This window comes from Pseudopipra pipra, chromosome Z (assembly GCF_036250125.1).
Source record: "Pseudopipra pipra isolate bDixPip1 chromosome Z, bDixPip1.hap1, whole genome shotgun sequence".
Lineage (NCBI taxonomy): Eukaryota > Metazoa > Chordata > Aves > Passeriformes > Pipridae > Pseudopipra > Pseudopipra pipra.
The window spans coordinates 11409026-11435587 of record NC_087581.1 but is presented as its reverse complement, the minus strand read 5'-3'; the positions used below and the strand labels follow the sequence as shown (position 1 = coordinate 11435587).

Here is a 26562-nt window from a genome sequence, read left to right as displayed (position 1 = left end):
AATAAAAATCAGTTTAAAAAACATTAATAGATAAACTAATTATTTAGATGGAAGTGTTAAGTAAACTACCAGGCTTAAATAAACTACTAAATTACCAGGTTCAGTGATAAGGTCTGGGTATGTGCAGGTAAGATCCTGATGTAACCCCTTTGTTTTAAGTAACAATATAAAGTATTTTTGTCTAGATAAGGTAATTGGGTATGATCATACCATTTCATCTTAATATAAGGGAGATAAAAAATAGTTTGTTGGCTGTTTGTTACTCAAAGTATGTCTTCTAGTCTTCTCTTCAGGAGAAGCTCAGCCTCACATATCTTGTATCATCTCTGCACCCTAATCATCATCATCTATCTGCTTAGCCTGTGTAATGCCAAATTACCTCAAACTGCCTGTAATAGTTACTATTGTATGTAAAAATAGTATTCATATGTAAGTTCTCTCACTAATTATTATATACTGCTTCCTACTTATTTTATGTCTAACACCTGCCTTCATTCCTTATTTGAGTGGTAGCAACCTAGATTTCTATTGATTTAGAAAGTTGAGGAGAGGATGAGAAAAGGCTACAACTGATGGAAATGTCATTAGTCTCAGTTGAAGAACAACTTTGGTACAAGATGGTTCAGGCTACATTCCTCCAACTTCTACTGGAAGACCTGACCCTCAAAAGTCTGATGACCACTGTCCCCAGAAGCCCTTCTCCCTTTCCCAACCATATGACCCGTTTAGCCCAGAAGTGCATCAGATCCCTCGGGCCTCAGAAGTCCTCCCTTTGTCTGTGAAAGTCAGCGTTTAGTCATGGTCATGGCCAATACCCCATGTGATCTCAGAACCCCCTGTAACTGCCAGCAGCTGAAACCCTGCCTTTTTCGTTGCCACAGGGGTGTGTCAAAGGCCCTCATGCACACACACACACACACGCACGCACACATGTGTTCGTGTGTGTTCACGAAACATGTAAAAGTGTAGAACAGTTTAAATGTGTGTTTATACATAGTTACACTTCTTTATAATACACAAAAGTCATATTTATAAAATGTGTGTATAAAAGTGTTTAGTAAGATATAATAAAATTAGTTGAAAACGTAAGTAGAAAGAAAACAAAATAAAAGGAAAGTACAGTTGAATGGTATGGGAGTATGTCAGAGAGCGGGGAGGCCATGAAAAAATCTGAATATGCACTGGGCAAAGGGCTAAACCTATGAAGCTATCCAGGAGGCTGCTACCCAGCCCCAGGCCATTCAAAGAATAGACCAGACCTGTGAATCTACCCAAGAGGCCCCCTTCACCTGCCTGCAAACCAGCCAGATCACCTTATTGGGCTGTCCTTCAGCTTTGTCCTGTGCTAGAAAATAGAGGTAACGTTGCTTACTAAAGTTGAAGACCAGAAGAAAAAAAATAACTTCACAAGAACATGTTTGTAGGGACACCTAGAGCCCGAAAGGTCTTCCTAAAAAGACCATCTGCATTGGAGAGAAGATGTTTGGGCTGGCATTATGAAGACAACAGTTTGTGTGAGGGGGTAGGAGGCAACTTTTGTCTACATCTCAGTGTCCTAACAGCTACTTGTAATACCATGACAGGAATTATGCTCCATGTATTCCCTTACCCTTATGTTGACATGGATTTTTTAGCACTTTCTGAAAACATGATTCTGGCTGGTTGCGTAAAAGACACAATTATTTTGTGAATTGTTTTTAATCTTGCTTAGAACCACAGGATAAAAAAAAGAATAAATCAAACCATTAAAAACACATCTTTGAAGGAAAAGAAATGGTGACAATGAGAGGCAGGTTACCATCACCCAAACGATAAATAAAGTTTTGTTGAACATGACAAATCAGTTGCCTAATGTTTGGTTTTTTGTGTGCATGTAGTAGCAGCATGTTAACAAACTGCAGCATCTGTCAAAACATATTTACTATGCTCCTGAGGAAGTGGGATGCTTTGGGAATGTAAAGCCCCTTTCTGAAACAAACAGTACTATTGATCTGAAGAGAAAACAGGTGGCCTCATGTCATGTAAACCAGGACTTAGAATATAACATAAGGCTGTGAGAAAGTCCTTTAGAAGTAGCAGGTATTTGTGGCTTATTCTAAACACAGTAACAGTATTAGTCTCATTTTAGTGGTGGTGAACATACTATGCCAATGTGCCTGAACTGTGTGTCTGAAAGGCAGAATGAGTTCTGAAGTAGCTGAGGCTTTTAAACCATTTTTGCCACCTCAGTAATTACCAAGCAGAGAATGGATGTTTTTAAATCAGCCTTCACACAAGTTGTTAAATTAGAATAATTTTCACTTCTTTGTTACTAATAATGAAGTAGAGGCCTCTGTCACAGATTGCTTTAACAGGATGCTCGAAACTGAAACATGGGGATGTTTTACAGTAAGCAATTACCATTTGCTACATTAATGTGTTACTGGAGTTTGTAATAAAGAACTGTAACCACAGCTTCTTCATTACAGTCAGAGAATGGGCGTGAAAACTCCAAGCTGTGCAAGGATTTGGAAAACCATGTCTGGCAATTGGTGAAAATTAGAATAAATATGCCTCCACCCAGAAAGGAAAACCATGAGGATGTTTAGGACAAAAGAAATATTTGACAGTAGTTATGACTAGATGTTCCCAGGTACTAGTTGAAATTGTGAATGTTGTGGTTTAAGCCCAACTGGAAATAAGCACCATGCAGCTGCTCGCTCAACCTCTGCCTCTCTCCCCCCACCCTGGTGGAATGGGCATGAGAATCAAAGCAAAACTTGCAGGTTGAGATAAAAAAATTCAAGGAAAAATTTAATGAAGTTTAATAATCAAAAATAAAGTAAAATACAGTAATAATAGTAGATTATAATGATAATTAAAAGGGAAAAACAAGTGATGCACATTACGATTGCTCACCACCAGTTGACCAATGCCAGACTCCCTTTCCCTAACCCAGATCAGCCCCTCTGTTTATACATTGGGCATGATGTTCTATAGTGTGGAATGTCCCCATTGGTCAGTTCAGGTCACCTGCCCCAGTTTAGTTTGCAAACTTCCTCACCTGCAGACCATGAGACAAGAAAAAAAAACTTAGGATAAACACGACTTAGCCAAAAACAAAACATCAGTGTGTTATCAACACCATTCTCATTCCAAATCCAAAATACAGCACCGTAAGAAATTAGAATAAGCTACTGAGAAGAAATTAACTCTACTCTAGCTGAAACCAGGACAATATCCACCCTCTTATTCCATACCATTTATGTCATGCCAATTTCCACACTTCCCAATATCCCATTACCTTCCCTAGGTGTCCTCAGGACAGTGAGAAAGGGTCAGCATACTGCTTAACAGACCACAGTCACCAAGGTATAAAGGAGACTTTTTATTCCAATGAACTTTAAAGAACTTTAAAAAGTGAGCGCTACTGAGGACAGTATATGCAAAATTGAGAAGTTTCTAGCAGTAAAAAGGCAAGTAAGGAAGAAACAGCTGTTTGTGAAGTGGTGGTGCTTGCTGAAGAAATTTAACAGCTGGATAAAAGCCTCTCAAGTCCATGATGTTTAGCAGCTGAAGCCAGAGTGGGAGAAAAAGAAGGATGGTAAACTGTGGTTTTTACATCATGCTCCCCAACAATGCTTACACCAGAATATCCCCACAAAACACCAGTTTGAACTTTACCAAACAGCTATTCAAAGCCCCTGGAAGCTGTCAGGCCAGTGGGAGATGGGGTTTGCAGAAATACAATACCCAGGCAGCTGGAATAATATTAATAATGCTGCTGGGTAAGACGTGGCATTATTCTTTGTGACAAGTCCATTATTCATCCATATGCATATTGCTGGAATGTATAAACATTTACTAGTTCCAACAACAGAGCTTTAACTGTTGACCAGCCACAGACCTGGTCTTCAGTCCTGCAGTTAGGGAACAAAGCTTAAAATGGATGAAAATCCTTGTACTCTTTGTTCAGCTGGGAACCTAGCGAGTTTTTCTGAAACTTCTCCTGGGGTAGCCAGTGACAGTTTCCTTTTTAATTGACATGCCTGGAAGGTTTTTATCCCAATCTACCTCTACACAAAACCTTGTTGAATACCAGCTGGTTTGAGATTTATAGGTCCCATTATCATGCTGGGTTCTGGCACATGGTAATAGCAGTGAGCTCATTGCAGCAACGTAGTACAAACTGCTTTATGTGCCAGTAAAACAACCTCACGTAGAAAGAGACAGCACTGAAATAAACACAAATGAAAACAAGCATTTCTTATTTTGCAGTGGAAAGGAGATCTGTTGACCTGAAAGGTTCTGATGTTTTAAGGAAACACACCATCAGGTAGTAAAGAATAAGTAGTAAAGGGTAGTAGAAGAATTAAAAGGACCCCTCCTTGTCCATGAATTATTAAAGAGCCCAGGTAGAGTAGAAGCTGTATTCCGCAGCCTCTTTTCAAAAGCTATACCATTTTTCTAAAAGAGTCTGGAGATTATTAAGCCACATGTTAAAAGCATGGCTGAAAACATGGCCGAAGATGCAATCAGATATGTCTCTCAGGCAGTTGTGGCCCGTTGCAAACACTGGCAAAGCAGGAGATCTCTGGGGTGGTTAAGAGACACATCACAGCCCTGAAGGGCCGTCCTTGCCCAAACCCTTGAAAGGAAAAGGATGGGTAATGCCAGTCTGCATTTCAGCTGCAAAAAGTAAAAGAATAACAAACGCTACTGAAACATAGAAAACCCCAAGAAATTCAGAGGAAGGTGGCCCTTTCTACCACTAGAAAAGGAGATATATTTTAACAAGGCTGCTTTTTGTTCACAGCTACTCAGAATAGTGTACCAAACCCATACTAGATTTATTTGAAGTGGCCCCAGTGCAAACAGGCATCACAAAGAGCTTGTTCAGTGAAATGCCATTACTGTCAGCTGTAACATGGACTTTTCCCTGGACTTGAATGGGAAAGACTGTGTAGGTCTGAACAACCGTGCTGGATCTTCACTGAAAAAAATTGTTGAAGAGTGAGCCTGATGAATTACTTGTTGGCTGCTTTCAGCCAGCTGGATGATAACTTAGGAGAGATCCTGTGTTTGTAAACCCAGTCTGCTGTGTAAGGTATAGGTGATTTGGAAGTTGCCTTCAGGGGTTCATCTTTTGTCCTAACAGGAGGCATGTTTACTGCTGCATCATGTTCAGGGGAAGCATTCACATTAGAGAAGCCTTTTGGTGTCATCCCTTGCCCTAGTCACACTGGACAATTTGGTTTTGTTTCAGAAATTTCATCGCAGCTGTAATTTATCCCATGGACGTTGTCTTTTGGGGAAAATCCATTGTGAACTTCTCCTAGTGTTACTGTAAAGTTAAATTTTTGTTCTGATTTTCCATTTTAATAGGCAGTGTTGTCTGTATCTTGCAGCACAGCACAAAGTCCAAAGACAGACCAGGTAATACTGTGCAGCAGTCTGTTTGGGATTTCATCTGTCTTGTTAACTGGTAGTTGTATGACTGTATGTTCTGCCTTTTCTTTTTTTATTTTCTATTCGTATTTAAACTTTATTTTTGGTACCTCTTATTAAGTAATCTTTTATATGTAAACTTTTGCAACTATAAATTCATTATTATAAACTGTATGCATTTATAAATATACCCACCTCGCTGTATCTATATTTAGAGATATTTACAATGCTTGTATATGACATATATCAAGAATATATGAGAAGCTCTTGAGAAGCTTGAAAAAGGTTGTGGGGTTTATACCATTAATAAAATGTATGCAGGGAAGAGGGAGGACATCCTGCTCTTTCTGTGCTTTGGGGTTGACCAAGGTATGGCCTCGCCTGCCAGACAGTCCCAGGAAGTGCTGATATCACCTGGGTGACAACTGGGTTACAGTGGTGGCCTCGCAAGGACATGATGATGACCCAGTTGTGGGGATAAGCCAATCACTGGAAAATGGGTGTGGTTCTGAGGCAGAGGATCATGTCACCCTGAGGTGACCTGCAGCAGGCACCTGCCCTGTTCTGCCTCATGTGAAGCTGTCCTGACCCGAGAATCTAAAATAGGACAGTGGAAAAGGGAGGCAAGATCTTCTCTTTAGACAAGAGAAGACCCAGTCAGCAGTTTCTATAGCCTGTTTGCAATTAGTATCTTCTGTGCAGATTTTTAACAGATTTTTTTTTTTTTTAGCTGTAGCCTCTGTGTTGATCACTTGTTTATAAACTACTGTAAGATACTGAAGTAAATATATGGGAAAGCATGGAGATAAGTAGCATCAACACAGGTTCCCACTGAAAAGAAATATTCTCCGAGTGCTCCAGTTTTCTCCTAAAAAGGTAATAAGCCTCAAAGATAGAAGAGCAGCAGTGATGTCATACATCTGCACTGCGGTCAGGCTTTCAATACAATTTCATGAAATTTTTGTAAATTAACTAGAAACCCATAGTCTGTATGAAACTACTGTGCAGGATGCCCCAGTCCTTGGAAAACCATTTACAACTGGTTATCAGTGAGGCACTGTTGGAGCGAAAGGGCAGATTGAAACCAGCTGCCCAACTCCTTGGTGCGGCAGCTAATCTGAATATCATTAGTGACATGGATAACGCTATACCACATATTTACTAGACAACAGTGAAAGGAGAGGGACTTCAGTTTACTGGAGAAGAGGAAGAAAAAGAAGTCATATTTATAGGTCATGTATTGTTTCTGATAAATAAAGAGTTGCTCAGTAGAAACAAGACCAAGGTGCTCCTCTTAAACACAGATACATAATTGCACAAATACAAGATTGAGGTAACAAGGATTCAAGAAGGTATTTTGTATAAGTAAGGGGTTCAGTGCTACACAAGAGGAACAGGAGCCAATACTGTCCTCCTGCTGTGTGAAAAGTAAATACCATGCCAGGATTTACAAGTAGGAGTATGGTTTGAGTTGTGCAAAGTGGTTTTCTTATTCCCTTCAATATTTTTGAGACCTCAACTAAAGTACTTTGTCTTTCTGAGGCACAGTGCTTCACAAAAGATAGGCAGAGTCCGCAGAAGAGCAAGAAGAAGATTTAGAGGTCTGGAGAATGTGTCTTGTGAGAAAATGAATCAAGACTGACACATCTAAATAGGAGAAGACAAGGGTGATATATCTGAAGTGCTCAAAGTAGTGTCTCTTAGCTCTGCAGAGAGATGGGAGCAGTCTGTTGTTTTGTTGCTTTTAGGCTGCAAAAGTACTTGGATTAAGTTGCAGCAAGGAAGATACAGGTTAGATAATAAGAACATTTTATTATTAAAGATACTAAAACAGTAGCTTAAATTGCCTAAGGAGGTTTCAAAATTCCCCTAATTGGAGATTTTTAAGAACAGTTTAAGCAAATCTTAGGAATGAAATTGGCATTGTTAATCCCTCCTTGGGGCTCTTAAATTGTCATCTAAATGACATCCCGAAACCTGTTTTAGTCTGTAATTTATTGAGAAGCTTTTATGCATGCAACTATTAGGTTTCACATTCTTTGAAAAGGGAGATATATCTCTGATGTTTGTACAGTGCACACCAAAGCAGTACAAGGCTACAGACTCTGGTCATCACAGAATGACTTGTAATTAGCATGTTGTATTGGAATGTAACTGTAAAACTGTGAATCCCTGTGCAACCAGTGATGTGGTGGGTTGATCTTGCCGGGTTGCCAGGTGCCCACATAAACTGCTTTGTCACTACCCTCCTGAGCTGGACAGGAGAGAGAAAATAACAGAAGGCTCGTGGGTTGAGATAAGGACAGGGAGAGATCACTCACAATTGCCATCAGGGGCAGTTTGGGTGAATTAATTTATTGCCTGTTAACACAAGACTAAAATGAAAAATAAGAACAAATCTACAAAAAAAATTCTTCCTATCCCTTTCTGCTTCACAGGCTCAACTTCACTCTCAGTTTCTCTATGTCTTTCCCTCAGGCAATACCGGGGGACAAGGAGTGGGGGTTGTGGTCAATTCATCACACATTTACTGTTTTCTCCTCATGCTCTTCCCCTGCTCCAATGAAGGGTCCTTCCTACAAAAGGTAGGCCTTCTCCAATATGAGTCCTTCCCAAAGGCTATAGTTCTTCATGAACTGCTCCAGTGTGGGTCCCTTCCACAGGATGCAGTCCTTCAGGAACAGGCTGATCCAGTGTGGGTCCCTCTGATGGGGTCACAATCCTGCCAGCAAACCTGCTCCAGTGGACTCCTCTCTCCACAGTTCCAAAAGCCCTACCAGGAGCCTGCTCTGTCACTGGCTTCTCACAGGTCCACAGCCTGCTTTAGGCATCCACCTTCTCTATAGTGGGGTCCTGCATGGGCTGCGGGTGGGTCTCTGATCCCCCGTGGATCTCCACGGATTGCAGGGGCACAGCTGCCTCACCATAGTCTTGCAGGGGAATCTCTGCTCCAATGCCTGGAACACCTCCTCTTCCTCCATCACTGACCTTGGTGCCTGCAGAGCTGTTCTTCTCACACATTCTCACTCCTCTTTCTGGCTGAAGGTGCTGAGTTTTTTTGTCCCCCCTTCATAAATACATTATCCCAGAGGCGCTGCCACCACTGACGATGGGTTCAACTGCAGCCAGCACTGGGTCTATCTTGGAGCCATCTGGCATTGGCTTTGTTGGACATGGGGAAGGCTTCTGGCAGCTGCTCACAGAGTAGCCCCTCTACTGCCAAACCCCTGCCATGCAAACTCAATACAACCGCGTTTCAGAATTACCTGGCATCATTAAAATTATCTTGGCTAATTTGAACTTTATTGGGAACTGTGGCAGTGACTTACAGGTGAAAATCAGTATGATCTGTACTAGAAATCAGCCATGATAACCTCTAATTTATCACTTTAATATGTTTTTGTCACTGTAGTCACAAACAAAATTTAAGTCAAGAATTATTGTTATCCATATCATGTTGGTGGGCCCTTTAGTGTTTGTTTACTCCCGGGGCACTGAGGAAGAGGTACTCAGATTAACTGGTTAGTGATGCTGTATCCCACTGAACTTAGGGGGTTCATAATGTCCAATCTGTTGTGAAATCTATTCATTAAAATTAATTTTTTTAGGTACTCCTTTAGAGTCTAACTAATAAGAATGTATTAATAGTATAGCCTTTGTGTGCCACTGCCTGATTTATTGGCAGCTGTAGTCTAGAAGAAATTACAACAAGGCTAACAAATGCTTTATGCCAAAGAACTACAAAGCAAAAACTTTGCAAACCAGAGCAGTTTAGAGCAGACACTTCAGGCAGCAGATGGAAGTGGGAAGCTATTTACAGTACACAGTGATGTTACACAACAGTTTTTGGAAGAAAATGTGGAAAAGAGTCTTTCATTAACTAAAACTGTAAAGGGAATTGTCTACATTACACAATGCTAAAAAGCAGAAAATATTAGCCTCTGTGGAGGGTTACATTAATGCAGTAATACTAACTCAAATGCTTAAGCTAACTGACTCAGAACCAGTTTGATAATATGTGAATGGCACTGATACTGACAAGTAGACAGACCTGAAACAGTTTGTATTTCAGACACAAGAAATCTGAATATGATTTCACAGCAACATTGTAATCCAGGAGTGACACTGATGAGGTAAAGAGGCACTTTATGGTTTAAAGCAAATGAGTTTTAAGAGACTCAGGTCTTTCGAAAGACACAGCCCTGGAAGCAGGGCAGCACCTGGCCCCATGAAGAGCCTGAAGGGATAGTACAGCTATTGAATAGGATGTTTTAATATCTGGTTTTGCAAACAAATTCTGAATTCAGTTGCAAGTTATTTTTGTTTAAAAACTGCATAGTAGCTTATTTAAATGATTTTATAATTCTTTTAAGATTAAACTCTTTTCTTTCTAATACAAACTTCCATGTTTCTTTGTTGCTTTCACAATATTATCCAAGTTCTTTCAGTATAACTTCTTTCAGTCCCCTTTGCAACCTCCTGGTGCATAGTGGAACAAATAAATTCATGACATATAAGAATAAGTATTAATGTAAAAATCTGGGAGGTTTTATTTGCCGAGGCATGGGGAATATTAAAGGATGCTTTGGTTTTCTTTTAATATTTGGGAGATGTTTATTACTGTAATTTTTAACCAGAAATTTTAGCTAAAGTAGTTGAGATGCTAGGACATTCATTCTCATAGATTTTTAGAGAATCAGCTCCAGGTACTTACTTACTTTCATCTTGAGTAGAGCCTATATTTGTAATAATATATGTTACAGTTGATTTTCCCCACTAGAGTAAAAGTACTATGATACCAATTTTTTTCCAGTTTGAAAGAAATCTGAATGGCTACTATGGAATCATTTCACTTCACATTGCCAAGTAGTTAACTGGTGTCAATATTAAATATTTATGAAAAATAAAATAGTTTCATTTCTTCTGTCAGTAATTCCATTCTTCATAAATAATACAGTGTTAACTGTCGTAGAGATCCTGGCTGTCTAGCATTGCAGATTAATGTCTTTCTGCCAGACTACGTCTTGCATTTTGCTCCCTGGTTCAATTAATATTTAATAAATCCTCAAGAAGTTCAAACAAAAGTTTGAACAAGTCTCAACAAAAGTTGAGACTTGTCCATAACTCAGTAGTAATGGCATTGGTCGGGGTTTGAGATATTGTCTGAGGGTCCCTGGACTTTTTAAGTGCCGTTCCTGACCTAACCATGCCTACTTTTGATGGAGGCCTTGAGGGGGGGGGGGGGTCCTGTGAAGAGAGGTAAAGAATGGATGTACACAATTAGCTGTGTCTGACATCATTTCTGCTGGTACATTCTGTGATAGGCATAGAGTGGTGTCAGGAGGAAAATTTCTCTAATTTAGAGAGGGAGGTTGTTTTCCTGCTGTATTGTAGAAAATTGACTCTAATGGACTCTCTAAATCTCAAGAAGAACTAGATTCCTACGTAAGGTTGTTGGGAATGAGATAAGCTAGTGATGAGGCCTAGAAATGGATTAAAAGCACTGAGTATTATGAAAGTAGGACAAGCACTGTTGTGAATGTTTGGGAGGAACAGAGGAGGAGATACGAACAGAGATTTTTTAAAATTACATTCAAGTGGGATTTAGCAATTGCTACAAAAGAGCAGTCCAGAAAGCCTGGGACATAGAAATGGACGTGGCTGAGAGATTTTATGCCTGCTAGAAACTGGGTAGTCTAACTGGGTAGTTTTGGAGTATGGAAGCCACAAGGCACCACCAGAAGGATTTCTGAAGGTTGGTGGTTCATAGTGAGGGGTGTTTTCATTTTTCGTGTTGTGGGAAGAAGGGACAGTATGAAAGTATTGTGTAGCTGGATTGTGCTCAAAGAAGCAGGGACAGGACATTCCAGGGCACCTCACATTCAAGTGTTCATATATAATGAAGAAGATAAAATAAGGCATCATCGGAACAAGATGGACTTTCTTATAAAAAGGTGGAGACAACTATTTCACCAATGCCAGAGCTCTCTAGTTGAGGCAAAGAAAACTTGCATTCAGGTTCTTGATCTGTATCAAGGAGCAGGAGGTCTTGAGCCTGTATTTTCTGTAATCTACTATTGTGCTGTTTGAATATTTAGGAAAATGTGCTTTCTTGAACAGAACAAACTTGTAAACATCTTTGTTTTCCTTCTCCTTCAAAACTGAATCTATCAAAGAGCAAAGAAATTGCTGCTTCAAGCTGCAACCCTGCCAAAGAGTGTCACTTCTCTACATCTGTTAACATCTGTTCCTCCTGTGTCAGAACTCAGGTTTCTGCAGTATCCCAAAATCCAACTCTGAATGCTCCAGTGCCAAAGTCTTGAAACATTGTCCTTTGCAGTATACAAACTGACAGGTCAGTGTGCAGCAAAATACACTATTCACTGTCACAGAATCACAGATTCAGTTAGGTTGGAAAAGACCTCTGAGATCATCAAATCCAACCTATGGCCAAACACCACCTTGTCAACCAGACCATGGCACCAAGTGCCACATCCAGTGTTTCCATAAACACCTCCAGGGACAGTAACTCCACCACCTCCCTGGGCAGCCCATTCCAGTGTCTATTCACTCCTTCTGTAAAGAAATTTTTCCTAATCTTCAACCTAAACCTCCCCTGGTGCACCTTAAGACTATGTCCTCTCATCCTGTTGCTGGCTGCCTGGGAGAAGAGACCGACCCCCACCTGGCTACAGCCTCCTTTCAGGTAATTGTAGAGAGTGATGAGGTCATCCCTGAGCCTCCTCTTCTCCAGGCTAAAGAATCCCATCTTTCTCAGCCACTTGTCGTAGGACTTGTGCTGCAGACCCTTCAACAGCTTCATTGCCCTTCTTTGTCACTGCTGAGCAGACCTGAAAACAAAGGAGTGATGAACATCTCATTGCTCTTTTCTTATTCCTGAAAAAATTAATTAACAAGTTCAGACCAGAACTTGGGAATGCTCCAGAAGGAGAAGAAAAACAACTTTTTTCCTCCATTTTGCTGTTCCTGCAGTGCAGGGTCAGCTAAGCAGCAGGACCCTCAGCTGAATTACCGGCTAATGCCAGAAACCAGGAATATTGGAGGAAAGAATTAGTCTGGAGTTTAGGCACTGATCTCACATGAAAGAATTGTCTGTCTCCTTTCAACTGAAAACTATGATTTCTTATGGGTGCAAGAGGTGGTGTTGACTTGATTCAGTGTCAGTGACTGTATGGGAGATTTCAGATACGGTATGATCACAAGTATAATGACTTTGTGATAAGTGACTTCAACGCACCCACCACTTTCTTTATTGGTGTTTAGTCTTATATTTGATGTGAAGTAAGAAAGAGTATTTACCTTGAATAGGTTCCAGCTAAAGACTATTTTCGCTATACATTACTTTTAATAGTGAAAGAAATTACACCCTTAAGCTTTTATTTCCTATCCCTGTCCTCCCATTCACTATCACTGTGTCGTGCCAACACAGCTGCTTTTTTCGGCAGTAGTATAAGCTGAGTCACTGAGATGACTTAGGCTTTAATAAAAATTGTAGTTTGTTTTTTAGTGCAAACCATTTCCGTGATTGTCTCACAGACCCATAAGCAGCTGTATCCACCCAACTGAATAAGTAGGGAACTTCAGTATGGAAGGAGAGTAAGTTTAGTTAGGAAAGTTTCCTGAGATAGCCATATTGGTGTATTGTCAGTGTGTTGTTGAACTACACCCCTAGCATTTGGAAGAGAGGTAATGTAAGCTGCCCTCCTTGTATAAGTGCTGTCTGCATTGAGGACTGTGACCTTGTTAGCTGGGAAGCTGCTGCCTTCGTTGTGACTGCTGATAATGAATAGTGCTTAACACAAACTTGGAATTTTTGTTTTCTCTATACGAGAAATCACAACTTTATATGTACTACACATCCAAAGACAGGTATATACAGTCTAGAGTATGGGTTAGAATCTGCCAATAGGAGAAAATTTTTGCTGGATCTGTAGGACTTCGTCCCCCCGCATACCCCCATTGCCATTTTTTCCACCTAATCTTAAAACTTTCTTTTTCTGACTATGGGGAGACCAGTAGCCACAGCTTAAGAATCAACATCATGTTCACAGATTTTTTACTTCTCAGACTTTGGTCATGCTATCCCATTGCATGGGGATCCTACTGCTACTTGAGAAAAGTTGCTGTTTGTGTATTTAGCTAATTTTAATCTTCTCAGGAAAATCTCTCTTTGATTCCCACAAATAACAACTATTGCCAGCTCATAGAGAAGTGTGTGGCTGTTTTCTGTAATTCTGGAGGCAAATAGCTGAGCCAAAGGTCACCCAGGCTTAGAAACTCTTCAGTTGTGTGATGGATCTTTTTTTACAAATCTTGCCTAGTAACTCCATGGAAGTCTGGTTATGTTATCACGGTTGTACTGGGAATTGTAGTGTGAACTGTCTTCATTCAAACAGGCTTGAGGAATCTTGTTGCAGGTAATAACCAATACTCGTGAGTACCTCAAAAATGTGTTTACTGTATTTCCTCTCTTGTTTGCTTTTCAGCTCACTGCTGTTAATGGACTGCTGCTTACTAGGTTCAACAACTGTGTAGGGTCAGCCTTAATGGGTACAAAGAACATCTATTTCAACAGACATATTTTAATAATCCTTTAAGGCAGTAAAAAACTAGTTTTTCATTGGTTTTGACATTATTACTTTGATGCTAACTTTTAGCTACATCCTCATCATTGAACCAAAACTTCACAGGGGTTATCCTTAGTGTTTGCCTGAAACAAGGTGCTTTAAACAGGTTAGGTTTAAGTGTTATTGCATAAGATTTCAAACCATCTCCACCTCCTGTCTTGTTATTTCACTGATTTGTTCAAGGAGATAAAATAATAAAAAATAGCTCTGCAAAAAGAAAAGTGGTTGGTTTTAGTTCCTTTAACTGATTCATTGCAGGTTCAGGTGAATGCTATAAATGATGCTACAGAGAAGATAGGAATATCTGGACTTGATTGGTCAGGATGCTGAAATTAGTAAAAGAACTGTACCATATAAACTAACAACTGTTCAGTGTCACAAAAAAAAGACTGGAAGAAAATGATCCACTACTACAAACCAGGAAACTTTGTTTTTTCATATCTTGATTCTGTAATTTATAAGTAGGTTGGAAGTTATTCTAACAGTCTCTGTCTGTACAGAGAAATTCCTTTTGAAGATAGATGTCCATTAGGCATGCTGACCCCGTTCTCAGTTTTAGGTTTGAAGTAACTCTGCATGTTAAAATCATGTGCCCTATTTTGGTTTATACCTCATACCATGCTTTAGGTGTTTTACTCTGTTCCAATCCAAATAAGGAAAAAGTTAATATTATACTGAGTTTTATGAGAATAGCTTCAGACTGGTATAACTAGAATGATTGCCTCTCCCTTGCTCAAAATATCTAGTCTCTTTCCTAACTAATAATCTCAATCCTGTTGTGCTGCCAGAATGAAATAAGCACCTATATTGTTTAATCAACCTCTTGAATGTGGAGCAGTCAGTGTCCAATGACTGATGACTGACACCTCATTAACTCTCATATAAACTGCCTCATGGGAAAAATTAGAGAGATTAAATCAATGAATTAAGGAGTTTGTTGCCATTTATTCACTTTTTATTTCAGCTACAGAATTTTAATAGAGTTAGCTATTTATTTTTCCTTCCTGCTAGCATAGGCCCTAGTGAGGGTTAAGATGAATCAAGAAACCTTTTTGTAAATCAGTGTCATGCTACAAACAATTTAGTCAGTTTTGATATAGCACTGATAGAGTTAAAACTGTCTCTGTGCTACTTTGTTCTGCTGCTTTCCCCATGGGAAACCTCCCGTGTTTATCTTGGTGGGAGGCTAATTTTCTATCCACCCTGAAACTCAGGTCCAGGCGTCCTAGTTGGCAGAGTGGGTTTTTAATCTGGCAGTGCAATCCTGCTAAACTGCAGAGTAGCATAAGAGTTAGCTCTTGGCTTTGGGCTGGGAGCCCAAAGCCTGCATGAGCATTTCCCAGTACTTGGGACACAAACACAATGCAGGGCAGCAGCATGTGTGTCACTGCAGCCACTGGCCTGCCAAGCACAGCGTTCTGTGTGGGGCAGATGACGTACATGCCCCTCTCTCTCTCTCTTTTGTTTCCAGTTGCCTCGGCTCCCAGCTGTGCTGGAGGGATTTGCCTCAAGAAGTCAGTCATGTTCTTCTTTAGAGAATCTATTGATGCAAACATTCTGGAGCATTTCACAAAGCAGATATCTTACCATGTAATACTTAAACTGAAATCAAATGACGTGACTTGCACTGAAACTCTCTTCTGTGTTGCCTAAAATAGACTGTCAAAGTCAAAAATACATACAAAAGACTCTGTGTTAATTTTACAGTAAAGCAAAGGCTCTTTGTGTAGCTGGTTGGACAATTCGACAGGCAAGGTACAGGATACAGTAAACCATGTCATGACATCAAAAAATTAAGATTGCAGGTGCACTGCAAAGTGCATTGGAAAGTGCAGTTTGTTCAAAAGCCCGGTTAGAGCTGAACACAGAGATCCCCTGGAGGCATACCAAATTAATACTGATTTACAGGTATGCTTTCTGCTAGAAAACTATTAACTTATGTAATCTTAAGTCAATCTCTAAAGCTCTAACACTGTTGCAACTGACCAAAAGTCAGCAATGATAAATTAGGTCAGAAGAATGTATATTTAAAAAACTGCATTGTTCTTTAAAAAAAACAACCAACCAAACAAACAAAAAAAACCCAAAAACCCCCCCCCCACCATATCCTGGTTACTCTTAGAAACCAAATCATTCTATTCTGAAGATTTTTGTTTGTTGTCACAATTTTTCACCAAATATTTTTATAAGAAAAAACTGATATTCTTCTTAATGTAAATATATTAACTTTTAATAGAAAAAGGGCTTTTCATAAGCTTTTTAAAAGGGACCAGTACTAGTAAAGTTTCATCTTGTCCATGTCCACGAGTGGTTTCAAATATACATTGTTGTTTCTGTATTATATCCTCTAATCCTTTCAGCTCCCACAGAAATTGGACATGATCTAGCAGGCAGAAGGCATTAAGTGTAGGTGTAGTTCTGTTGAATTCAGTGTAAGAACACAGACAAGCCAAATTTTTTTGGCAGAATCAGGCTTTGCTGGATCAGAATAGGTCACAGGATCTAACAAAGAACAGCTGAAGTTTAGATTTCATCAGCTGGTTCTAAATTTGATTTTGTTAAACCACAGCAAATCCAAAATGGAAAAGAATACTAAAGCTCTTCTTAAGCTTATAGGGAGCACTTTAAATCTTAAGCACAATTTATTCATAAGGGTTCCTGAAGTTCTGAGTTATATTAATGATATTGAATTCAAGAAAATATATTTTCTTTGAAAAAAATTCTTAATTTTCTCTTTAGAGTTCTGTTTAAAACAGCAAGTGCTTAAAAATGGATTAAAATGCACCCTAAATCTCCAAAGACTATAGTTTTTCTTTAGAGGTGTTTCCAGAAGATCTCTGGAGAGAGCAATTTGCTGCATTTGCTTCTGCTAGGTTAATTCTTGATGATGAAAGAAATAGTAAAATCTCACAGAGTACAGTGACCAACAATTGTTGTGAAGGTAAGTAAGGATGAGAAGGAGGTGATCATATAGAGCAGCTTGGGTCACACAGTAGCTAAGAGCCCTTCATGCAGGGTGTTAGGCACAGTCAGTTACAAACCTGTAGGTAGCAAAAGGTGAGTAATGAAGGTAATTTTTACAGAGTGGAGTGTATCAGTGACACTGAGAACTGCTGAGGCTTCAGAGATGACAAGCAGCTCAGGTGCTGTCAGTTGGATGCTATAGATTAGCATGGGATCTCAAAAAGCTTGCCTCCATAACAGGGTAATTTGGTTTAAAACATCTCTGTACACCAGTACAGAATGCATCCTTGTTCATTCAGTGTGCTCCTACATTTTGTGGATGCTGGAGAAATAGAAGGGTGCAGTATTTGTGAGAGAGCTAAGTCAGCATCTTAATGTGAGGAGAATCAGGGACTCAGTCTAGTTATTCAGAAAGAATAGGTGACTTAATTCTAAAGTAAGCGTATAAAGAGAAAAATTATTGAAAGCCTTTTCCTCTGGAAGCTAAAGTCATAGGATCAGATCACCAGAAGATAAAACTAGAAAATGTAATATTAAAAGTTAACAACCTTCTTTCGGTTCTGCACAGGATTCTCCCACAAAGGTGAGTTATCAGGGATGATGTCTAAGTAAGGACTTGTGGTAGGCATGTACAGGGAGAAGCAGGGCACAAGCTGAAAATTTACATGACGTATTCTTTGTGCCAATTGACAGGGGGGAAGCCACAACACTGCACTTCAGCCAGAAGATTTGGAGTCGAAGGTTTCTGAAATCAGCAGAGACTGCTTGAGAACAGCACGTGGTAAAATCACAGTTACTTCTGTTCTTTTTCTGGATAAAACAAATGATCTTGAGTTACTTGATTAAGTGGATGAAATGTATTAGCCTCAGATGTGCAAATGGTACTGGATGTTCTGATTTTTCCTTTTGTCCTTGAATTCTGTGTCTGCAAATTACTTGGGGTTTGCTTGTGTAATATGAAGTAGGATAAGTGAAGTGGTTGGATAGAGTGCTACTGTGAGTATCCCATTAGAAACTTTAGCTTTGGACAAACTACTGCTTCCATAAAACTCATATTAGCCTAGAGTTATAGACTATTTCTGTATCATGTTGTTACCAAAAATGTATATAATATTTGAACTGAGTTTTAAATGCAACATTAGTCCAGAAAATTAATTCCCAGTGTTTTAAATTAAACTGTGAGGCAGGTGCATAATTTAAGTATGGGAATAAACAACTTAGATGTTAGTAAATATCCACTAGGTTTTGTGTTTAATGAAAAGAGACACAAGAGTTGAAAGACTTCAATGGAAGCACTTGCAAAAACACTTCAGAGTTTGTTAAGAAGCAGACTTCAGATCAAGTCCACTTAAAAAAAAAATAGTTGCAAGTACATTTTATTTAATATAATAAAACTCCCTGTAGCCTTCAACTAGATGTCTTAGTTCACTGTTTGCATTTTTTTTTCTTTCAGGTAAACACAGTGCTACATCTCTATATGTAGGTAATGTCTTTCTAAGTGTTTTCCTCAGGTTTATGGATTGAAGGCAAACAAGAAAAGCCCGAAAAGCCAACTGAAAACCTTGCATTATTTTAGAAACTAGCATCACTAGAAAAAAAAAGGGGTTTTTTTGCAATAATCTGTTCTCAAAAAAGCTGTGCATGTTTGCTTGGCATTTTCATTTTTATGTAAATGTGTATAAATTTGTGGGTTTTCTGAGAATTTCGTTCCTTGAATAGAAGAAACAAACCTGGGTTTATAACTTAAATTGTATATGTGAGAAATAAGATATTTCAATTAAAAAAAAAACCAAACAAACATTTGCTTTTAAAATTGTAGAAGATTTTTGAAGGAGTTGAAATGCTGAGTTGATAAATATCTGGGCTAAAGCCAATCTTTGTAAGACAATACCAGATCTGAGAACCACAAAACCAAGAGTGTTTTAGACACAGTGACAGAAAGCCAGGCTGCTAATACAAAATATACTACTTACAGATCTGAGAACAGTGCCCCAAATTGCTAACATACAGCAACACACAGAGTCGGGTTTCAACATTGTTCTTCATTTCATAAAAGTGTACAGACTTCAGTAGATGTTTAACTTTTCCCCAGCATTGATTTGCACAGTTATAAATCACTTGCAGTTTGGTTTTTTTACAAGGTTTTACCTAAGATTTCCTCTTACAAATGATTTGGTGAGTTCCCAAGCCATCTACTAATGTTGGGTAATGGGGAATCTCCATCACATAGTTGGGTGGAAGTGGTATAATAGCGAGCATGTAATTATAAAATATCTTCGTTTTCAGATATTACAAGATGACTCAAGAATGTTGTGTATATAAAAACTGTATTAAAAGGGAGGTTACAAGAAAAAGATGCAGACAGCTATGCATTGGCCAGAGTAATTTAGAAAATGTGTAGAACTTCAGAACAGTTCTTTTAAGCTGAAGACAAATACAAAATAAAGGGAAAGCAGAATGAAATGCTGAAGGCATTTTAGCTAGACTAACTGATACCTGTCTATGTAGAAGTGCAGTAAATCTCATCTAACTTCAGTAAACATCTTTTCTGTACAGATAGGAAACTGTGGGATTGAAAAGCTGGATTTAGAAAAGGTTTTGTAGGGCTGTACCTCAGTAGATAATAACACTAGCAATGAAAGGAAAGCTCTTGTATAGGAGAGGGTTAGCTCTGAAATTCCTCAGGATGAGTGTTGGATCTGAATCCTTAATACTTATTTGAATCAACAAGTATTTGGATAACAAAAATTGCTGTTTCAGCCAGAAGCTCATTAGTGGGAAACGCAGGCAAATTACTTTGGCAAGTACAATTCTAGGAGCGTTGGCCTGATGTAGCTGAATTATATCTAGCAGAATTAGAGAAGTGTTAATGATGTTACTCAAAGTTTTAGTAAGCACATCAAAGTAATTTGTGAAGTTCTACTGATTCATATCCGAACAACATGAATTAAAATTGGAGGAGGTGCAAAGAAAGGTTCTATTCTTACTATTTTAGTAGCTTTTCTTACAAGAAGATATCACAAAAGTCTGAGCAAGGAATGAAATCATAGAATGGTTTGTGTGGGAAGGGGCATTTAAAGATCACATCGCTCTTTGTCATAGGCAGAACGTCAAAGCTCCATCCATCCGTCTGCTCTTTGAGAGGGTATATTGTATCTCTCCATAACATTGTACAGTGCAGAAACAATGCCAGGAGGAGGCTGTAACACTAAGGACAGAGAGGAAAAGAAAATGCAAAACTCTGATCTGAGCCACAAACAAGTAATTGTAAAATAGAGAATAAACTTTAGTGGGAAATTGGAAGATGATTCTTTTCCATTAAAGCAATTAGAGACCAGATCATCTCTCAGTAACAACAGTCAGAGCCAAAGAAGCAGCTACTTTAAAAATGTATCTAGATTAGCTAATTAAGAGGCTTATGCAATATGGTTATTCATACTAGCAGGTGGCTTGGCTGAATCCAGTGGTTTTGTCCAGCCGCTGCTCCCAGTTGTTATCTCTGTAAGGGTGGATCTGTGAAGTCTGTGGATGACAGATTGTTGATATATTGCAGATCTGCCTTAACTCAAAAATGATTTTTTGAAGGCTGAACCATGATGCCAGTGTCAGCTCTTTGGAATTGTCAGCTACTATTTTGGTTGCCTGCAGCACATACTTTCATTGAAGGTCTAGGCAGTGGTCAGAACTGTTTTTTGTATGCAGGGGTATTAAATTTTCTCACTTAGGAGCTTTTGGCATGTCAGTGAGGAATATGAAAGGCTTAATTATGCCTCTGTGAAGCTGAAGTGCTGCCTGTGGTAGGAAGAAAATGCTTCATGGCAGCTGGGAAGGCTGTGATGCCCTCAAGCACTGTGGTTAGAATGGCTGGGCAGCACCAAGCTGACCTACAATAGCAGGACAGGTCTGACCAATGTTCCCCCTGCTTTTCTGACTGTCCTTCCCAACGTGTGCAAGTGAAGGGGTTTTCTTGGGATAAAATGGTAGGAAAGGGAAAAGACAAAGGGGTGTAATCCCACCCTTCAGATGCCTGTTCATAGTCACTGTTGCCCATGCTAGTGGTAACTGTTGCTAAGTTTATAAAGCCCTGTTTTATTGACCTCTTGCTTAGGTTAGTACAGGTTACCACACTGATAAGTGGGGCAGTTGCCTTGAACTTGCACTTTTTTTTTTATGCACTATTGCTTCTCTTTCATGTGTTAACCCCTGCTAAAGGTTTTGGGAGCTTTGCATACAGAATGTGTCTCTTTAACTGCAAAACTAAATAGAGAACTGTGAAGGAAAAATGTTATATGGGTTACTGTAGCCCAGCTCAGTACAGTGGAGATAAGCTTTTCACATTGTTCTCTTAGTTTCTTACCCCATTTTTTTATCAGGTATCCAATAACATTCCTGACTGTGTCCAATGCCAGGGAAATCTGCAATGTGCACTCAAGTGGGAGTAGCAATTACAGAAACACTCCTGGTGTTTATGCATTTCCCACAGAGCTCTTGGATCACTTGTGTAATAATCTTTTTCAATAAAGAAAACTGTATAAGCATTAATCATAAAACATATCAGTATCCTATATTTTGGTGGGTCAGGCAGCTTGCCTGGCTTCTGCAGAATCCAGTTTGACATTTTTTTGGCGTTGGGAAGGCCAGGAAGTGTTGGATTGGGTGAGTGTACTGTGTCTACCTGGGGTGGAGTTAACTTTCCACACAGCAACCCGTCACAGTGCTGTGCTGTGTGTTGGGAGCCAGAAAGGTGCTGGTAACACACCAATGTGTTGGGCACTGCTGGGCAGGCTTGCACAGCATCAAGGCTGTGTCTGCAACATCCCCACTCAAGGGCCAGTACACTGGGGGTGGGCAAGATCTGGAGAGGGGACACAGCCAGGGCAGCTGAGCCAAGATAACCAAAGAGACATTCTATACTAGGGTGTCTGCTTGGCAATAAAAGCTAAGGGAAAGGAGGAGAGGAAGGAGCAGCAATTATTAAGGCATTTGTGTTCCAGAGTAACCTCTAAGCATAGTGAGGACCTGCTTCCTAGGATGTAACTGGGCATCAACTGCTGATAGGAAGTAGAGAATTAATCTTTTTGTTTTCTTTTGCTTCTGTGTGCAGCCTTTGCTTTTGCTTTACTAAACTCCTGAAGCTACTGGCTTATTTTAACTAGAAAGCCTGGTGAGAATACATCCATATGCATTTTATTCAAGTAGCTGAACTGTTTTTTCTCTGTTGTGTCCATTCATGAACTCTTAGGGAAGTGTAGCCTAGCACCGTTTGAATTTAGAGTGATCAGTCATACCACTGACTATAGGCTATCTTTGATGCTGTGTCTGAGTTCAGCTGGCAAATGCTTCTGTAAAAGGGGAGTTCCTGTTCACCAACTCCTCCTTTCACTTCTTTAATCCTACCTACCTGTGAACACTATCACCTTTGCATTGTCTTTAGTGCTCACTGTACCTCTTATGAAGCTGATTTAACTTGCTAACCTGACAGAAGGTCTTTGTCAGGGTAGTTTGTCTGTGTGGATCTCAGCTGGCACATGGAGAAGTGGGAGGACATGTCCAGGAGCAAGGAGGGTGAGGGAGGTGAAGCCTCCCCACTTCATTGGTCCGCTCTTCAGTGTTGTCAAGGTGCCTCAGCTGTAGTTTCAAACACAAAATATGCTGCCCAGCAAGAAACTAGTTGGAGACAAAGGTCTGTCATGGTGTCAGAGAGATATGTGCTCATAATGTGTGTCAGGGCACAGCCCACATTATTGCCCAATTAAACCTGGTGAAGGTAGTCAGGTTCAGCCATGACTCCAGACGGCCAGACAAGTCCATAGGGATGAGGTGGGTTGGGGATCAGGCCAGGACCTCAGTTCAAGGCTCAGCTCAGGGTCCAGATGAGTGGGATGTCTGGCCAGCACAGGCATGGGTGCAGTACAGCTCAGGTGGGGCCACTATGAAGCCCTTGGCTTAAAAGCCACTGCAGAGCAAAACAGGGGAGAGCACTCACAGGTGGTTCCTAGCAGACCTTTCTGGAAGAGCTGCTTTTAAGGCTGGACATTTGCACCATTATTGAAGCTGATCTTGAAATCAGGCACCCGAAAACCCTGCCAGTGAGAAGGTAGAAAGGGAGTGCTCAGAGCTCTGGAAGCTTTCAGAGAACATGTATTAGGTCAGAGCTGGAACTGCAGTGAAGTAAGAAATATTTTGATGGGCTGGGGGGCAGAGTGTGCAATACATTTTATCCCCCAGTACCTACAGTATCTGATTTTTCTATCATCCGTAGTGTAGATAGAGACTCAAATAGTACAATAACTAAACACCATTTAATTTCTCCAGAAACAAAATAATTGGTGTATTTGGAAAAAGATAGACACTTTCTTACCGTCGGATTTACCCATAGCATTTATGGTATCTTCTTTCACACCAAGTAAACAGAAAATTCCCGTAGATGAGCTGCACTGTGCGTTCACAGTATGAAGTCTTGTACTCTGCTGTGTATCAGCTCTGAGAGGGAAAGGTATACTATAGGATACAGGATCTTCCCTTTCACATATGCATTAACCAGCCTTAAGCAAACTTAACAGGATTTGTAGCAGTTCATATGGGACTGTGGTTATATTTCAGATTCATAAAGCCTTTGAAAAAATCACATGTATAAAACAAGAAAACACATGACTTTAATAAATTGTGCTTCTATCTTTCACTCAATTAACATACACAGGACAATAACATGGTTAATGAATAATTCATTATGACATTTAAAGAAAAATGTGGTCTGAAACCAGCTTACATTGAAAAGGTTCTGGCCTTACAAGAAGAATGTACTTGTCATCATAATACAGTGGAATTATTCTCTTAAGTAAACTAAAATATTATATTTGGTCTTTTGAAATGTCTTTGGGTGATCAGAGCTCTCTGTTGACTTCGTTTTACAGAATATTTTCTTATATTTATTCTGTTTTAACATATTAAAAGTGTATTTGGTCCACATTAAAAACAAGCAAAGTTTTAAAATCCCAGTGTCATCACTTAGTAAATAATTATGTGACTGTCCATCAACAGTCTTGACCTTGTCTTAGAGAATATCCCTGATGTTAATCCTCCATCATACTGCCTGCCATCCTGAGTCACTAAGATTGTTTCCAGAACAATGTTCTGTTCCAGTATCCTGCAAGGATACGGGCAAGGCTAGATAGTGATGGGAGAATGAAAAGATTATACTTGAGTCATTCATTACAGCCTACGTGTATAGCTGATGAATCTTTTTTCACTAAGTAAGAAAACAGCTAATTTTTCTGTTACACAAGAATAAAATCAAAATATGTCTATAAGAAAGACATATTTCAGAGGTTTCATAATTTTTTTAAGTTTATGTGTCTCTTTTAAAATTATATTTAAGTAGAAATAGTATGTGAATGTGTGTAGTTAAAAAGAATTCCCTTCTCTCTATACTTTCCTATACAAAATATGGTCTTGCTTTAGTCACTCATATCTGTTTTAGGATTATGTCACCCACTAGAGGTAGAACAGTGATACTAGATCAGCGGTGACTGCTATCTGACTCTATCAGACAATTTAAATGAAATTTAAAACACAGATCCACTTTTCTGTTATGCTTCCAAGATGAAAATATACTTATCTCTTCAAATTCTGTTACTGTGCATGAGATTTGAATGTATGGGCAAAGGTAGCCTTTGTTATTCTGAGTCTTGTAAGACTCTTACAAAACTTAAATTTGCAAGATGTCCTGTGTGTGGTGAAGATGTCTGCCTCCATTTCCATAGGAACACCTCTAATTAGAGGTATTCTAACCTGCAAGTGTTTTTCCACAATCTTCTTTCTGTTCCTGTTTCCTTCTCATGTAAGTAACAATCAAAGGTTTTTGTTCATTGTCTTTCGTTGTCTAGCTCAACTCTCTCCATTCTACAGCAATGAAATAACTTTTTCTCCCTTTGAAGTACAAAGTATTTGCTTTTGTCAGTTAGGATCAAATCTTTCATAACCTTTATATACCCTTTCTAAACCGACTGCAAATACCTGCTGATTGCTGCCATGCCCTAAATTGACAATCAAATTTGACATGAACTTATTGTGGTACTCAATACCTTTTTTTGCCTCAGTGTTCACAAGCAAGTTCTCCAGCCACACCACCCAAGTTGCAAAAGGCAAAAGTAGGCACAAGGAGAATGAAGAACCACCTGCTGTAGGAGATCAGGTTCAAGAACATCTTTGAAACCTAAAGGTGCACAAGTCCATGGGCCCTGTGGAGATGCAGAGGGAACTTGCAGATGACGTGGCTAAGCGACTCTCCATCATATTTGAGAAGTCATGGAAGTCTAGTGAAGTTCCCACTGATTGGAAAAAAGAGAAATATAACCCAAAGGGGGAAGAAAAGGAGGAGCCTGGGAACTACAGGCCAGCCAGTCTCACCTTGGTGTCCAGCAAGATCATGGAGCAGATTCCCCTGGAAACTATGCTAAGGCACATGGAGAAGAAGGGAGGGATTGGTGACAAGCCAGCATGGCTTCACTAAGAGCAAATCATACTTGATGTCCTGTGATGGGGTTACAGTGTTGGTGCACAAGGGAAGAGTAACTGGCAAATCATCATCTACCTGGACCTCTGCAAAGCATTTGACACTGACACACACAACACCCTTGTCTCCAAACTGGAGAGGAATGGATTTGTTGGATGGACCATTCAGTGGATAAGAAATTGGCAGAATCAAAAGCTCAATGTCCAAGTGGAGACCACTAACGAGTGGTGTCCCTCAGGGGTCAGTATTGGGGCCAGTGCTGTTCAACATCTTTGATGGTGGCATGGACAATGGGATCGAGGGCACTCTCAGCAGGTTTGCTTATGACACCAAGCTGTGTGATGTGGTCAACACACTGGAAGGAAGGGATGCTGTCCAGAGACCTGCACAGGCTTCAGGGGTGGGCCCATGAGAACATCATGAAGTTCAGCAAGGCCAAGTGCAAGGTCCTCCACCTGGATCAGAAGAATTCCATGCTCAAATACAGATTGGGCAGAGAATTAATTGAGGGCAGCCCTGAGGAGAAGGACTTTGGGGTGCTGGTGGATGAGAGGCTGGACATGATCCAGCAATGTGTGCTGCATCACAAGCAGTATGGCCAGCAGATTAAGGGAAGTAGTTCTTCACCTCTATTCTGCCGGTGTGAGACCCCACTTGTAGTTCTGCATCCAGCTTTCTGGGTCCTCTGCATAAGAAGGACATGGACCTTCCAGAGTGAGTCCAGAAAGCAGATGTTTAGAGGGATGGAGTACCTCTCTTACAAAGAAAGGCTGAGAGATTTGGAGTTTTTCAGCCGAGAGGAGAGACGGTTCCAGGAAGACCTTATGGCACCTTTCAGTACCTAAAGGGGCTACAAGAAAACTGGAGAAGGACTTTTAACAAGGGTTTGTAATGACAGAACAAGGGAGAATGGCTTCAAACTGAAAGAGGGTGACTTTACATTAGATATTAGGAAGAAATTCTTAGGTGGGTAGTGAGGCACTATAACAGGTTGCCCAGAGAAGCTGT

At 39.9% G+C, this 26562-nt stretch overlaps 1 protein-coding gene across 13 annotated transcripts in view; it reads left to right on the top strand.

Moving 5' to 3' along the window:
* The window catches only part of PRLR (prolactin receptor), a 153456-nt gene that overhangs the window by 68092 nt on the left and 58802 nt on the right, over positions 1–26562 (top strand). For 5 of the 13 annotated variants that reach the window (XM_064642723.1, XM_064642724.1, XM_064642726.1 and 2 more), the window contains one exon: positions 17733–17820. The exons of 1 other annotated variant lie outside the window; for it this stretch is intronic. The gene's annotated coding sequence lies outside the window, so the exon portion shown is untranslated. Of the gene's footprint in view, positions 1–6157; positions 6304–17732; positions 17821–18492; positions 18523–26562 lie in introns of those variants that run through there. 7 more of the 13 variants (XM_064642734.1, XM_064642737.1, XM_064642722.1 and 4 more) reach the window with 3 other exon arrangements.